Source organism: Rhyacophila brunnea, unplaced genomic scaffold (assembly GCF_057557595.1).
Source record: "Rhyacophila brunnea isolate RB1 unplaced genomic scaffold, BYU_Rbru_1.0 scaffold_38, whole genome shotgun sequence".
In the NCBI taxonomy this organism is placed as follows: Eukaryota; Metazoa; Arthropoda; class Insecta; order Trichoptera; family Rhyacophilidae; genus Rhyacophila; species Rhyacophila brunnea.
The window spans coordinates 3,183,436-3,190,577 of record NW_028233048.1 but is presented as its reverse complement, the minus strand read 5'-3'; the positions used below and the strand labels follow the sequence as shown (position 1 = coordinate 3,190,577).

Sequence of the window (7,142 nt, the reverse complement as noted above, 5' to 3'; positions counted from 1 at the left end):
TCTTTTATAATGAGCTGAGAAAATCCACCATAAAGCACGAAAAAATATAAAATTTGTAAATAAAGCAATTAAAATTGAATATATAACCATAGATGAATTGGTAAATGCTCATTGGATGAATTCTAGAGCTATCTTGTGTATAGGGTGAATTTGTTCTTCTTTATAAAAGTAATAAAAATAAAGGGATATTTATTTATTTGTTTATTTTTCTTTTTATCGATTTTATCTATTTAGACGTGGTCAGCGTGTTAGGAATATTGCACAACTCCTTGATTCATTTTTTGACACATTCCCCTGATCTATCTTCAACAAATGCTTTTCTTCTCTCAAATGAGATTAGTTCAAGTGTCTTGAGGAGTGTATGAGCTTGCATGAATGCTTCCACTTCTTTTGAGATTTTACACTCCATAACATATTTTTTATGATATTTTGTGACCATCTCATCCTAATTCAACACATATGGTACTATTCTTGTTTGAAATTTGTAAATTAAACTAAGTTCATTCGCCAAGATGTCATACTTCCTATATTTTTAATGTTAAACTTCGGTTAAGTTATCAAGGCTGTTTATACCTATTTCAATCAGCGTAATCATATTTTTTATTTTATCGTATAAAAAAATATCAGGTATATTTTTTTTGATTAAAATATCTGTTTTTATCTGGGTATCAACTTTTATTTCTGCATTTTCGTATTCGCAGATCTCTTTTACTGAGTGGATTCTGATCTTTTTGGTCTTCTTGAAGTTGTATCGTCTTGATAGAAGGGAGTGAAGAAATCTTAGAATTTATTGTTTCATCGCGTGTAATCATGATCTAACATTTTCACGCATCTTGTTGCAAGATGATCAATCGTTTTAATGGCTTCGTTACAATGTGGGCATTTTATCCTCACACCGAATAACACATTTCTGTCGACAAACAGCAAAAAGTTTAATTTTACAAAATAATTATATATATTGTAAATCAAGCTTTCTATTATATAAGGTGGTTTATCTATTTAAAAAAGAATTTTACTATTTTACAAAGAGCAAAAGATGCATATATTTAACATTGTAAAGAAACTAAACATATATTCTATTATAAAAATTGATAAAAATATTTATAAAAGCGAAATAGATATTAAAATTGCTTTTTTCAGGGAGCTAGAACTAATTTCTACTATTTTATTGATTTTCATACAAAATCACAGGAATATTTGTATAAATTAATTAAAATCAAATTCTTCTAAGTGATTTGTGTTACATTCTAGAAATATGATATAAAGATATGGCGAAAAATGTTAAACATAATGAGTTATATGAATAGATATGCATATTACGTCAAAAAAAGACAAAAAAACACCAAAAAAATGCATATATTCCATAAAAAGGTGTGTAAAATATTTTATTTTGCCCTTTTCATTGATGTATCGCTAATCTTTATTTAAATTCCGAGTCTTATAATGTTTGTATGAGAGTGTATGGACATCGTATTATGTTTATTTTTTTTGAATTTAAATTAAAAATTATTTAATGAATTCCAAGTCCCAAATTTACATAATTATATATATTTCACATCTTTAATAGCAAATATTTACATTTTTTAATCACAATATTTAATACAAATATGCAATACTTATTTTCACCGTTAAATTCAGAGCGTAACCTTGTTGTATTTGCTTAAGAGTAGTTTTACAATATGGATGGTATTTTATTAATCACTTTTATTAGCACATCGTATATTATGTCTTCACAGATGCAAGCAGATAACTCGGATGTCAATTCAGAGTTACTTGATATAAAAATAAATGATAAACCAAAATAAAAATTTAAATTTTTTATACTGTTGTAGTTTTTATTTCAAAAATAAGTTTCTAGAGGTATTATAAAGATATCGTGTTGTTTAATTTACAAAAAATTTGAATCAATGAACCTCGAAATTCATATATACAATCGAATCGCCATAAAAACCATTACAAACATGAAACAACAAATATTGGGAGCTATAAGCAATTTTTTTGCATTTTCTAATAGGAAATATAAACAAATCAAAATGTCTCACAAATAAAGGTATACCTTCCATCGAAAAACCCATTTCTTTCGGTTTTCAAATACGAATACTGCCTTAAAAAGAATAGTGATTTTTTTTAAGGTTTTTGATACTCAAAAATAGCAATTTTATCATTCTGAAAATTTATGTACTTTAAATTTACGATAGATATCTATTATCTAAGCTGTAAAATTATATATTGTAGCTTTAAGTAGATCATGCATATATAATAATAAACTTTTATATTTTAACATAGTAAACTTATCTGATTCCTTCAAATATATTATTTCTTATGTATCTTATCCACACAAAATATCACAATAAATATCATTTTGTGATGCGTTTTGTTTATGTTTAGTAAAAAGACTGGATTCCATTTATGGCTAAATTTGATTCTTTTTGTTGTCAGTATTTTTAGTTTGAAAACCAAATCTGTCACTAAAGCATAAAAATCATCATATGATAAATCTATGAGTATTGGCTTATCAAATCTAATATATAGAGCTTAAGGGGTGTATAATTTCAAGTGGGTGTTTTTTATATACTATTTGTTTTTTATTATCTTTATATACCCTTTTAAGACATTATTTAAATGATTTATGTTGCACACTTTTCGTATTTTATAGAAAGCGATTTTACTATGATGAAAAGCTTTTTAAAAAACACCATATTTATTTTTAATTATAAAATATTGCATATAAAGTATAAAAAGTGTATTCCAATATTTTTTATTGATATTTTTAATTCTCATTATTTTTTTTCTCGAGTTCACTAAGTATATTTAAAGAATCTTTTTTTTCTAAATCATCTTGCCTAAACATCAATTTTAATCTATTACTGCTTTTATAATTAGTGCAATAGCAAAGTTCTGTTATATATGAATATTGTATTTCAAATATATTTTCGTTTGATGATGATAAGTTTAAGTGAATTCCTTTTTTTTCTGAGCACGATCTATCAAAAATCTTGATTTGATTCATAGGACCAAATATCGTGCAGATGTCGTCATTCTGAATTGCATTCTGTGCTGGAATATGGATGTTTTTTATTGGAGATACTGTTTGAGCTTCGCATTTTTGTATCAAAAACAAAATGTACGTATTTTGATTGAAAATAGATCTCGAAGAAACAAAAGTAAACGAATTCATGACATTAAGAATTTCTATAATATTTTCATTTAGAATAATGCAAAAATCGGAAATTCTAGAACAGTATTCAAAATAATTTTTATTTCCGATAAAAACTGTAATTTCTTTATCCAAAATAAATTTTTTAACAATTTCAATAAAAAGGCCACTACATGGTTTTTTTTCTTGTAAGGCAGAAATATTGTATTCAATATAATCGCGAATGTCGTGAGTATAATATAGACCACCAACAACTGAATTTCTTTCAAAATAGTTTTGATTTCCTATTTTTACATATCCATAGATACAACAGCCATATTCTAGGATGCAGTTGCTTCCTATTGAAGAATTTCTATTTATTTTAGCACGATTAAATATAATAGTTTCATTTCCGATATTCACATTCGTAGCTATCAAGACATCGGTACCTATGTATACTTGATTTCCCCATACAAAACCCTTTCCTATTTTTGCGGTTCCATGTATACAAATAACATTTCTTTCTCCATTTACATCAGAAAAATATATATTATGGTTTTTACAGAATTTATGATTGACAAAAATGTATAAATTTTCAACAGAAATTTCGTGATTAGGATTAAGATCTTTAATTTTAAACCATCCAAATGGTAAATTCTTGATATCATGAACTTTAGCAAGATCATCAGATAAGTCTTTTAGAAGCTTGATTCTTCCGTGTATTGAATTTATAATTTTGTAACTTCGATGTACAGTTTTTACTAAATTTCGCTGTAATTTGTTTATAAATACATGATCTTCAGTCTTCATTGTCGTTGAAACAGTGTGATTTTGCCTCGATACTTTTCTATATTCTGTTTCCAACACAAATTTATCAAATAAACGTTGCTTGAAATTGCTACATTTATTAATGATGTCTAGATTCATATAGTCAGGTGAATCTTTATCTAAACTATTGCTATCGTCAACAAACAAGTTAAAGTACTTCACAAATTCTGATAAAATAAGATTTCTATTTATTGGATATCTATCACTTTGCTCTTTCTTCTTTGTGTTTTGACTTTCTAAACAATTATTAGAGGTACTCAAAGGTGCGCAAGCATCCACAGAAGGATTATACGGTAGTTTTATGCCTGTAATTTGTTGTTCTATGTGATTATCAACATTTTCAGTGGGTAAAAATTCATTAAATGTTCTATTTGTTGGGTTGAGTAGGTGTGGAAAAGGTGAATAAAAGGGTTGCACGGGCCCTATAGAAACCATTTGTGTACCGTTGTAAGTATTTTCAGGTTTAATTTTGGTGCAAAAAAGGTTTGAAATTGTATAATCTCCAGATAAATTTGGATAAAGAAATACCTGTGTATTTTCTTTATAAGGTCCATGGGTTATTAACGTTTGTCGTGAATGTGTTCCTGTATTAAATTGAGGAATCGGGCAACTATATCTGTCAGCACTGTATTTATTCTCGGTATTCAAATAATTTTGCCCGATTTTTGTTTTTTTTTCTTTGTTCACATTCGGTTCTTCAGACATCATCAAATATAGCAAATATAAAAAAATCATCATGGGTTGTATTTTTTTTGGATTTTAAAAAAATACTTGAATCTAACTACCTAATATGATTTAAGGAAGATATAGGTAAAGTCAACTTGACAGTTAAATTCCACTTTGATATAAAGGTAATAATATTGAAAAATTAGAAAACCAAAAGAAGTTATAGATTTCTAGGCAAAAAAATTAGAAAATTGATGCATATTCTATTCTTAAAATCATATTTTGCAATATAATTTTTTGTTTTAAAAACATAGTAAAATTATATGACTCATATTGGGCACAGAAAGTATTTATTCAAAGTGTCTGTTATCTAAAAATAAAAGAAGCTAAATGTCATTATAATCAATTTCTTTTTGGGTAAACATTTCCTTGATTATTGTAATTACATTTAATTTTGATAAGCTGTATAATTCAATATTTACTTTATTATGATTTTCTTATATTTTTGATGTAATTGCATATTTTCAAACGAAGGAAACTACCATTGGAAATTCTTTGAAATCTAAAATTATTTTCATTTTAATATTTTAGTTTACTGCTTAGTTTGAATAAGTTTATCATCATTTACATTTATAAAACTATCATAAACATTCAAATTGTGATTTTCTGTTAGATTACACAAATGATATGTCGAAGGCTTCAAAGATAATTCAATATAAAGCGCAGAATAAATTTATATTTTCTGAATGGATTCCGCAAATGGTATGTCGAAGGCTTTAAGATAATCCTTATGAAGCGTAGCTAAATTTACATTTTCTTCTGATAAAAAAACAAACATTTATCAAAAAGATAACTTAATAATATATACTTACGCTTCATTATCTTAATTTTAAAATCTTTAAAAGCAATTTTCCCGCAATGGAAGTTAATTAAAAAAATTTAAAATCACGACAAGCATCCTATTTACTATTTATTCTATTATGGTATCCTGATTTTTTGATTAAAATAACTTTTATTTTTTTAGAGTTCTCTAATTATTTTTATCATAATTTCTGAAAAGCATAAGGTTGGTTTATCCCATATAAAATCCGAGAAATAATAATGAGTGCCTCCCAGTATATAATCGTGCAAAATTCATAAGTTTAAGAGATTATGTGTTTTTTATAAGGGTATTATTCATGTTATAAACATATGGAAGATAATAATACTGGTTTTCCAATCTAATTTACTATAAGCTAATCTAAATTTATCCTTCAAAAATGTTCTTAAATTTATATTTTTAAATTATCTAAATTTACAGACGATTAGCAATATCGATGTATAAAGAATAAAAAATTGGCATGGTATAGGTCTTATATAAGGTGCTTATAATCCCAACCGGAGTATAAACATATCCACAAACTATAAAATTTAGAAATGTACTTGCTTAATTAACATTTTAGGAAGAGATACATATTATAAGGACATAAGAAGACGTGACTAGAAGAAGAAATATAAATTGACAGAATCTTGTAATGCATACTTCTTTAAAAAGAAAATACATGGTAGAAGGATGTAGCCATGATGATACTTGAAAAGCACAATAAGATTTGAATACAGTCGAAATAATAAGTCTTTAAGAGAATAAGTCCATGGAAGTGGTTATAAGGATGAGTAGACTTGAAAGGGTATAATATTATTAGGGATTATGCCACAAAAAATAGTATTTTATATTTACGCATTTCAAAGATGATTTCATTGGAAGGTTTTAATAAAATTGCTCTATACAACATTCATATTTTTTACTTGTAGAATATAAACAAATCAAAAATTAATTTATTTAGAAAAAAGCTATACGATTTATGTTTGACCCCACTAATCAGGTCGCCGCTACAGATAACACCCCCAATATACGAATAATGGGCTTGACAACTTCCACATGCTTTCGGGAATCAATTGAAGTTGTTTCAGTGCCACAAACAAGTCTATGTTATGTTTAAAGACGGTAGCTTTTTCGCTTCAAATTAAATTATCAACATTTGCTGTATGTTATAAGCTAGACTGGAATAATTAAATGTTTTGTAATTAAAATTGGGCGTACGAACAAGTATTTAAAATAAAATCCTATAATTGGAGGATTCCGTGTCGATTTCATACAGTAAATTCTTTTTTTGCAAAAAAGATGCTTCCGAGCGGGATTGAACCGCCGTCCTTTGCGTTATTAGCACAACGCTCTACCGATTGAGCTACGGAAGCTGCATAAATCACGAATAAAATCATCAATAATACATTATTATTTCTTTCTTAAACAAATATACAAAAACGAAGATCTAAAAATATAAGTGATTAGAAAATAAAAATATTTGAAAGAATATAAAAATGAAATATCTATATGGACAGGAAACGACTACAAATTAATGTATAGACTATGTATGAAAGAGACAAATGTATCTACTTGCATTTAAATATAATAGAATTAAAAATTACATTTGTAGAGTGTCGATATTTGCATAAATTATACGTATATGATATC

General features: G+C 26.4%; 1 non-coding gene across 1 annotated transcript; it reads right to left on the bottom strand.

Annotated features, from left to right (window-relative positions):
• Nucleotides 1-6,792: 6,792 nt before the first annotated feature.
• Nucleotides 6,793-6,865, bottom strand: TRNAI-AAU (transfer RNA isoleucine (anticodon AAU)). The gene has a single exon. It is a non-coding gene; the product is annotated as a tRNA-Ile (tRNA).
• Between the last annotated feature and the right edge of the window lie 277 nt (nt 6,866-7,142).